General features: G+C 42.7%; 1 protein-coding gene across 11 annotated transcripts in view; it reads right to left on the bottom strand.

Annotated features, from left to right (window-relative positions):
• LOC135097553 (uncharacterized) overlaps window positions 1-9,276 on the bottom strand; it is a 57,237-nt gene extending 47,961 nt beyond the window's left edge. For 2 of the 11 annotated variants that reach the window (XR_010265805.1, XM_063999476.1), the window contains exon 1: window positions 8,929-9,276. The gene's annotated coding sequence lies outside the window, so the exon portion shown is untranslated. The remainder of the gene's footprint in view (window positions 1-8,928) is intronic. The other 9 variants (XR_010265803.1, XR_010265795.1, XR_010265793.1 and 6 more) reach the window with 9 other exon arrangements.
• Between the last annotated feature and the right edge of the window lie 980 nt (window positions 9,277-10,256).

Genomic DNA, 10,256 nt, shown 5'->3' with positions numbered 1-10,256 from the left:
CACACACACACCGCACAAGTAAGGTGTGTGTGTGAACACCAAAGGTTTACCATGGGGGTGGGTCAGATTACACACACACACACACACACACACACACACACACAAAGAGAGAGAGAGAGAGAGAGAGAGAGAGAGAGAGAGAGAGAGATGAGCAGACGCGTTTATTATAATATATAATATTTTATTTTATTTTGGCCTTTACCGACAAGTTTTACTCGTCTCACCCCTGGGGGCTTTTCGAAGTAGCTGTTTCCTTGGAGAGGGGTTTATTTTTACCAGGGATGGGCCTCTTCCCTCTCCTCCTCAGCTATTTCTACCCAAAAAAGTTACAACTTAGAATCCTCCAGCTTCATAACTTGTACCTTCCCTTGCTCTGAGGCTCTCTTCCTTTCTCATATCTTTTGATTTCTTTCTTCTTCTTTCTTCTTTTTGTTGTTGTCTTATCAGGTACTTAGAAGTACTTCTCCTGTCACGTTTCTTGGCAATTTCTTTGCCGACAGGTCCATGCCTTTCGTGGAGAGTCCTTGTGTACCCAAAGTTGAAATATGTTATTGCTTTTCCAATAAGATATTGCATTCTAACACTATGAAAGAATCTGATCTTAGGTGCCATTGACCACATGACTCCATTCAGGCTCTCATTTGCATTTTGCGTGAAGCCACTGCACCTTGACAGGAGTTCGTCCGCGCAAAATCTTTTATACACTTGCAACAGCTCCTCCTTTACGTCTTTCCTTATGGGGTGGCGAATTTTCTTATTATGCATACCAGCAGGCACTTCTTTATTCTCATGAATTAGTTTATTATAGAAACACCAAGTTTCTTCGCCTTCAGGGCACATGTGATGTGCAGGACTGTCATCTGTGCTGGCGCAGTGTTCTAATGATGCCAGAATTGCCCTCTTCATCTCTCCAATGTTTCCTTTATTATTGATTATGGCATATCTATAATAATCTTGCAGTTTTTGTATGGTAGCTTGAGTCAGACTCCCTCTCTTTCTCCCTCCAACACCTTCACCTTTCCTACTTTTCTGTTGCACAAAGTCCCTCAGAGCTTTCCCAACTCTTTTTGCCACGTGATTTATACATTCCTCTTTCTTTACCTCAATATCTTCTCCATAAATCTTCTCATTTACAATGGCTGTGTATGCCTTTGAGTCACCATCTGATATTACGGTTGTGTAACGAAATTTACACTTTTCTATGGATCTCATCCACAACCTTTTCCATCCTTCCACCTCCATGGCAGGGGAACTACCCTCATAATTTTTTTGGCAGTGTTGTTCATGATCACTGTACCAGTCTCCTTCATCATTCTGATGAATTTCACAATAGTGGCAGTACTTCGAGAGTAACTCGTAGTCCAGCACTAGACCAGTTTCCAGGTGGATGACTGGTACTACTCCATATTTTGCAACGATGCCTCTCTTAGACCATGTTGCATCACAAGTTACTGAGATATCTTTTACTGTAGGAGCTCCTGGTTCTTGGCTTTCGATGAACTTGTGTACCAGCTTACACGCATCACTGAGTGCCTCTTCACTTTTAGTAATGCCTTCTGTTTCAACTGTTTTAGCAATCTTATGAAATGACGCTGATGACATAAACTTGTTTTCAAAAGTCTCTTCCATATCTTCAATGGTTTTGAAACCATTGTTTGATAAGGCAAATTCTACCAATTTCACATTGGCATCAAATTTCCCACGTGGTGCCACCCTGTTGGAGGTATATTGCTGTTCTTCCTCACCGCACACTTCACACTGGGAATGAATTCTTCGTACAGCACCAAACCTCACAGATGATACGGTGGTACTCTGCCTGGATTTGTTTTTACACTTCGGGCACACAAACTCATAATTTTCAAAGAGTTGCAGCAGTTTTTTCTTGCTGATAATGAGGTACTCCTCTTTCTGTGGTTTCACTGGCACAGTTTCTTTTTCTCTCACTTTTCTTTTCAGTAAAGCAGGAGGCATGTCTTCCTTCAACTGCGGCTCATCTGTTGTGTTACTTGTGTCCACCTTTTTTCTCTTCACGAGGGATGGTCCGGGCTGAGACTCTCCCATCGCTGCAGCTGGTAGTCCAGGAGGAGGCTCACATGCTTGTTCACCTTTCTCTGCTGCTTTTTTTCCTCTCTTTCCTCTTCTCCGCACTAAGTGCACCCGCGGCTTTCAGGTGAATAGCTCGCTTTGATTTCCGTGCCATGCTGGGTATGTCCTCTCTCAATAACTGGTTCTCTGCGTCTGACTAAGCGGCAGGATTTGACCTGCTTTCTGTGCCTTATCATGTTTCTGCGATAAAGTCACGCGACTCCTTCGCTCCCTCCCTCTCTCTCTCTCTCTCTCTCTCTCTCTCTCTCTCTCTCTCTCTCTCTCTCTCTCTCTCTCTCTCTCTCTCTCTATCTATCTATCTCTCTCAGCGTCTGACCATGGGCAAGATTTGACCTACCCTAGCTGTGTCTTATCATGTTTCTGCGATAAAGTCACACCCCAGTCTCTCTCTCTCTCTCTCTCTCTCTCTCTCTCTCTCTCTCTCTCTCTCTCTCTCTCTCTCTCTCTCTCTCTCTGTGTGTGTGTGTGTGTGTGTGTGTGTGTGTGTGTGTGTGTAATAATAATAATAATAATAATAATAAACGGTTTATTATTTAGGCAGTTGACAAACTGAAAATGTACATAGGGGATGGGGAAAAACTTAACATTAATCCTAACGGTAAGACTAATCTAGGAGGGAAATACTAATGATTGATGGCTCGCACCATGGTGGGAATCGCACTGAGTCTGTACCGGTCCGTGCGTGTGTGTGTGTGTGTGTGTGTGTGTGTGTGTGTGTGTGTGTGTGTGTGTGTGTGTGTGTGTGTCAGATCGTAATGCAGCTGGAATGGGGCGCGGGGGGCAGGGAAGCTGTTTTACACGTTCGATCCCCGTCATTCCAGGGTGGTGGGTGGGCAGCAGCATAAAAGTAGTAAGGACACGTCATCCACTGAACCACGAGGGTGTTTTTTTTTTTTTTTTTTTTTCTTATTTAGCTGGTATACAAGTCCTGCATTGGCTAGATACCTACATGATCATAACACAGGTGCAGTTAGGACTGTGAAACCAAACAGAAAACAGCAGCATAAAAGTAGTAAGGACACGTCATCCACTGAACCACGAGGGTGTTTTTTTTTTTTTTTTTTCTTATTTAGCTGGTATACAAGTCCTGCATTGGCTAGATACCTACATGATCATAACACAGGTGCAGTTAGGACTGTGAAACCAAACAGAAAACAGCAGCATAAAAGTAGTAAGGACACGTCATCCACTGAACCACGAGGGTGTTTTTTTTTTTTTTTTTTCTTATTTAGCTGGTATACAAGTCCTGCATTGGCTAGATACCTACATGATCATAACACAGGTGCAGTTAGGACTGTGAAACCAAACAGAAAACAGCAGCATAAAAGTAGTAAGGACACGTCATCCACTGAACCACGAGGGTGTTTTTTTTTTTTTTTTTTTTCTTATTTAGCTGGTATACAAGTCCTGCATTGGCTAGATACCTACATGATCATAACACAGGTGCAGTTAGGACTGTGAAACCAAACGGAAAACACATGCCACAGTTTCCAAGAACGCAAAAAGGGGAATTGAAAAAATACTGCACCCATGACATCGTGACAGTGAAATGGCATGACAAAAGAGAAGTGCATTTGCTCTCCACAGTCCACACAGGACAAATATATAGTGATTTATAGTGATATTCACTATAAAAGGGTCAGGATGATAGCTGTCTGTGTTCGTGTGTTATCTCCCCTTCTCTCCTTATCACAGGCAGGACGGAGGGAGTGTGTCTTTGAAAGAATCCAACATTTCAGTCTACAATACGCTCAGTATAGGACAGTCCTGTGTGTGTGTGTGTGTGTGTGTGTGTGTGTGTGTGTGTGTGTGTGTGTGTGTGTGAGAGAGAGAGAGAGAGAGAGAGAGAGAGAGAGAGAGAGAGAGAGAGAGAGAGAGAGAGAGAGAGAGAGGTGATTATCACTTGGGGGGTTGGGTCAGGTCAGGGAGGGAAGTGTGTGTGTGTGTGTGTGTGTGTGTGTGTGTGTGTGTGTGAGAGAGAGAGAGAGAGAGAGAGAGAGAGAGAGAGAGAGAGAGAGAGAGAGAGAGAGAGGTGATTATCACTTGGGGGGTGGGGTCAGGTCAGGTGTGTGTGTGTGTGTGAGAGAGAGAGAGAGAGAGAGAGAGAGAGAGAGAGAGAGAGAGAGAGCGTTTGCGAGGTGTCGTCGCTCTCCGTGCTGCTTCCCTTGTTCCTCCTACCCCCAATAATCTAACTATAACAGGTCAGCATTCAGTGGAGTAAACATTCTCTCTCTCTCTCTCTCTCTCTCTCTCTCTCTCTCTCTCTCTCTCTCTCTCTCTCTCTCTCTCTCTCTGTGTGTGTGTGTGTGTGTGTGTGTGTGTGTGTGTGTGTGTGTGTGTCAGATCGTAATGCGGCTGGAATGGGCGCGGAAGGCGTTGCTTCTGGGGGGCAGGGAATGGGTTATATGGCTCATATATGTGTTTCACACTTACCAAGTTGTAGTTCTAGGGCAAAGGAACAATTTTAGCACAAAAATGAAAAATGTCAATCTGGAGTGATTTTCGTCAATTATCTGTGTGGAGAGAAGGAGGAGGAGGAGGAGGAGGAGGAATGTAAAAGGACAACTTCAAAACAGCATATTAATTTACAATAAATTCATGAAAAAAAAAAAAAAAAGCATAAGACAACAAATAAGAAAGGCAGAAAGATAGAGAGAGAAAACGAAGGAAGAAAAATATATGAAAATTAAAGCAATTAGAAAGCTTGAAAAAAAAAGTTATCATGAAGCTTTAAGGCGGTACCCAGGCCTTAGAACAAGGGTGATGATTAAGAGAACATTAGATAAATTCAGGGATTAAAATGATGGGAAGGAAGTGAGAGAAGGGGATGCAGTGAAGGGAGACCTCTTTGTAATGGGTGCGACTGAGGAAGAAGAAGAAGAAGAAGAAGAAGAAGAAGAAGAAGAAGAAGATAATGAGAAGCGTTAATTAAGAAAGCACCTAAAATCATGAAATGTAAAGTCAATTAACCGTTAAGAGAAAAAACTAACAAACTCCACCAAATGAGAAATAAAAAATAAATAAAACTATGAAATTTTATTAAACATTCAGGAGATAGAGAGAGAGAGAGAGAGAGAGAGAGAGAGAGAGAGAGAGAGAGAGAGAGAGAGAGAGAGAGAGAGAGAGAGACTAACAAGCCGTGTCGTGCCCTCTTGTGTTTGGCGGTACAATTATGACTCGAGGGCACCTCAATCTGAGCTGCGATGATGGTGGTGGTGGAGGTGGAGGAGGAGGAGGAGGAGGAGGAGGTGGTGGATGGAGGTAACCCACTAACTGCTTGACTCAGTGCCAACGCCAGAGAGAGAGAGTGAGAGAGAGAATGGATTGAATGTATTACAAATATTACAATAAAATGAAAACAATGATACACACACCAAAAAAAAAAATAAATAAATAAATAAGATACGAACACACGAACGAACACAAAAGGAAAAAAACAAAAATAAAATAACAAAAAATCAAAGAGAGTAAGAAAGAAAAGTGAAAGAAAACATTAAAGAAAGAAGGAAAGAAAGAAAGGAAAACAGAAGCAGGAGGAGGAGGAGGAGGAAGAGGAAGGGAAAGAGAAAAAGGAAACTTTGGACGAAAATAAACAAATAAACTTTTTTCCTTTTTCCCCCGCGGCAAATTGGCAACGTTAAATGTGGCGGTAAATTTTGGGGAAGAATTCAACAAATTTTGGGAAACCATAACGCGCTCTGGGAATTAAGTAGAGAGAGAGAGAGAGAGAGAGAGAGAGAGAGAGAGAGAGAGAGAGAGAGAGAGAGAGAGAGAGAGAGAGAAACAGGAAGGAAAAACAAGACATTGACTTTAAAGATTGACAGTAATTCTCTCTCTCTCTCTCTCTCTCTCTCTCTCTCTCTCTCTCTCTCTCTCTCTCTCTCTCTCATCATCATCATCCACCCGTTCATTGTTCCTTCAGGTAGATAAATGTATAAGCCTGAGGAATTTAATTGTGGAAATCTTGATGAATGATATGCATGGGAACAGCAAACAGTGGCAAGCCAGATCATTTAATCAATCAATCTCCACCTTGACGTGGCGCCAGGCAAGCGTGAACCATCTCTCCTCTATTTAAACAAGGATGACCTAAGCAAAATTCTCAGGGTCAGTCATCAGGATGAGACCAGAAATAATAGATGATAAAAAAAAAAAAAAAAAAAAAAAAAGTTAGATAGGAACTGTAGCGCCAGGCAAGCGTGAACCATCTCTTCTCTAACTCAACAAGGGTGTCCTAACCAAAATTCTCAGGGTCAGTCATTAGGATGGGACAAGAAATAATAGGTGATGAATGAAGTCAGATTAAAAAATAGCTAGAAAGGAAGTGTAGCGTCAGGCAAGCGTGAACCATCTCTCCTGAACTAAACAAAGGGTGACCTAAGCAAAATTCTCAGGGTCAGTAATGAGGATGGGACAAGAAATAATGGGTGATGAATGAAGTCAGATTAAAAAAAAAAAAACAGTTAGATAGGAACTGTCCCAACCCGGATAAATGATGAACCTGGGGAAGGTGAACTGTAGGAATCCGCGTCCCAGGGTGAGGGATGCCACGCACCCACCAGGCTCACTAGTACACAGATGAGCGCTGGACAGTCTAAGAGCGTGTAAATCTCCAGATATCACTAACACACACACACACACACACACACACACACACACACTAGTAGTTGCCCATAAAGCCTAACCTCTCCACCGCCAGCAGATTTCTCGCAGCGTCAATGAAGCAAGTGAACCATTAGACAGCACAGGAATGACTTGACTCGCGTAAAGAAAACCAGACGGAAAATGACTGCACCAGGTAACTAAGCGGCCACATCTTCCTATGTCGTATTATCGTAATATCTCCTCGTAAATGTAAGTCTTCTTTCTCTTTTCGTCTCTTACTCTTCTATTACATTTTCTTTTATATCATCTTCGTCCCGTCTCTCTCTCTCTCTCTCTCTCTCTCTCTCTCTCTCTCTCTCTCTCTCTCTCTCTCTCTCTCTCTCTCGTAAACACCAACCTTTCCTCCGCCTCTCGCTCTTCATGTATTTTTTACTTTCTGAAGATGAAAAGGAGAGAGAGAGAGAGAGAGAGAGAGAGAGAGAGAGAGAGAGAGAGAGAGAGAGAGAGAGAGAGAGAGAGAGAGAGAGAGCTGAAGACGAGCATATCAGGAACAAAAATTACAATGAGTGATGACAGATAGATAGTGACAATTGGTAAGCCAACCAACACAGGAGTAAGGAAAGCACGCAGTATCAGACACACGTGTTATCTTGTCTCGCTCTGCAATTTTTTTTTCTTTTTTTTCAAGAGGAGCTCTAAATTTTGACCCTGATAACGTTTAATTTCTCCTCATTACTGTAAAGTTTTGGAGCATATGGTACTTGTTCGCGTGGCCTCACCGCTCACCTCCTCCTTACAGTCCTTTCATTATTAATTAGTACATTCAAATCCCAGGCCACTTAATTTGTATTTTTTCTAGATTTAATTTCTTGATGTCTTGAAACTTCGACTATATTTTATTTGTTACTTTTCCTTTCATTTTAACAATACTAGTATTTCTATGCAATTATATATATATATATATATATATATATATATATATATATATATATATATATATATATATATATATATATATATATATATATATATATATATATATATATTTTTTTTTTTTTTTTTTTTTTTCAACGCATGACATTAGGTGTTGCTGTGCCACGCAAGAAAATTTGAACCACTTCCCTGGCGCAGGGTAATAATAAGGCTGAGAAAGGCCCACTGAAGGTACAAATCCCCAAAGAGTAGTTAAATTAAATGGTGCGAGGAAAAAACTAAAGTGGTGTTCTCAGTAGGTGGTGCGTGAGATCCCTCACTCAGGCAGGCAGGAACACTGAGACACCAGGGATTCCACACCTTACCTTCCCTTGTCTCCTCGCTTGTTAACCCGAGGGATAAGTATTAACAGTATTCTCATAACAATAAACCATGCTCAAGAGTGTTTCTCCTCTTCATAATGTTGAAATATTTTTAGCCTGTCACTAGAGCCGTAATATATATATATATATATATATATATATATATATATATATATATATATATATATATATATATATATATATATATATATATATATATATATATATATACACGAATGACTTCAACTAGAGTCTTTTAAGTGTAGTGGAGGTGCGGCGCAGAAATGTTTCAGAGTACAGGCCTTAGTGCTCATCGTCTCACACTTACTGACTGATTCCTGCTCAGCTTCACCACGTCCCTGGCATCACGACCCTTGCAACACGCCTCCTCCTTCACCTTTCCCTCTTCCTGCCCCCTCCTCCCCTCTCACTCCTGTCACCCCCTTCAAGATACATCCGAGATACAGCAATACATGTAACAGTGATTTATTCAGACGTCTGAAGCACTGAAACACTGAAACATTGAAGAAGCGAGTTGAAAGATCGGGTGAAATAATGAAAAGGAAAGAGTTAACCAGTGATTGAGGTGGTTAGCCTGCTCTGCGCGACTCGGTGTGAGCAGACGTCATCACTGAACAGCTGAGCGGGGAAGCAGGGAGGGAGGGAGGGAGCAAGATGGAGATCGTTTTAAAATATAGGTAGCAAGTTAGTTATTTTGTTTATTTATAGAAATGAAAATGAGTGAACGTAACGATGAAAGACCAAGAAATAGAAGGAGAACAACGCAGAGAAGGAGGAAACAAGACAAAGACGATAATAATTCAGTAGGAAAACTTCAACTGGAGCTGTTCCTACCGGCCGCCACTACTTACTTGCCTGGCTGAAAGTACACGGTTACTTCACCTCACCACACCACACTCACCTCAGTCAGCCTGCCAGCACCTCACTCGTGTCCTCGCCTTCACGCCGCCACTAAAGTCACTTCCCACACGCAGCACAGACCAGTACTTTCCCTGCAACATTCTCGCTCTTCCTCTTCCTGACACTCTGCACCCTCCACTCCCTTCCTCTACCCTCCCTCCACCAGCGCTCCCTCCCTCCACCAGTTTTCTAGTTCCGTGTTATATTTCAGTGAATAAAGGAGTGACATCAGTTGTAAATATTTCACCCACACTTACCAAACCAATAAAAGATTTAGACCTCCACTGAAATGTTCATGATTACACAGAGGTTACCCAACTTTGCGTGACAGGCAGGCGTGACGTGTCCAAGGGAGGGGAGGAGTGAAGGGAGGGTCAGCGGAGGAATACAGGTTGGGAGAGAGGAACGAAGAAGTAGATGGAGGAGATCCACTCACAGGATTCTGCGTTGTTGATTTGTGTGTGGAAGTATCGTGGGTTTTGCCTGCCTCCATTGTTGCTCGTCTGCTGAAATAAGTAAGTGACACACACACAGAGAGAGAGAGAGAGAGAGAGAGAGAGAGAGAACACGGCTACAACACACCACCATTGACACCAGCAGGGAAAACCCATCACCACCACCATTACTATAACCACAACACCATTCCTTCTTCACAGATATCCACACCACCACCACCATGCTTATCACCACCACCACCACCACTGTTCCTCCCTCCCAGTCCATTATCTCCGCCACCACCACCATCCCCACCATTACCACCCGATTAAGGAACACAAGGCGGTGCACCAGATATTAATGAAAGCGCGCCATTATAACCTGCCATTAATTGCTGCCTCCTCTAATGACCCATCAGCGCCATTACCTCCTCCTCCTCTTCCTCCTCCTCGTTTTCTCTATCTTTCTCTCCACCTCTCTTATTCTTCTCCTTATCTGTCTTCCACCTCCACCATCACCATTTCCACCATTACCAACACCTCCTCCTCCTCCCCATTACATCGATTAACCACCTAATCACTGCCACCCCGCCATTGGCTCCTCCCTAACAGGATAATTGACGGCTGCTGATTGGCTGAGGGAGTTAGGCAGTTAGCAGAGCATTATCTTAACCTCTGGATAAAGGGAGGAGGAGGAGGAGGAGGAGGAAGAAGAAGAAGAGAAAAGGTGTTTATGACGAATGTTGAGGTGTAAGAATGATGATGAGGAGGAAGAGGAAAAGGAGAAGGAAGAAGAAGAGGAGGAGGAAGAGGAGGAGAGGGAAGGAGTAAGGATATTAGTAAAAGAGAAGGAGGAAAGGAATCACGGATGAAGGAAAGAGAAAGAAGGAAATAG

This window comes from Scylla paramamosain, unplaced genomic scaffold, assembly GCF_035594125.1.
Source record: "Scylla paramamosain isolate STU-SP2022 unplaced genomic scaffold, ASM3559412v1 Contig25, whole genome shotgun sequence".
Lineage (NCBI taxonomy): Eukaryota > Metazoa > Arthropoda > Malacostraca > Decapoda > Portunidae > Scylla > Scylla paramamosain.
Note: the sequence above shows the minus strand (reverse complement) of the source record. Positions and strands in the feature narration are given on the sequence as shown.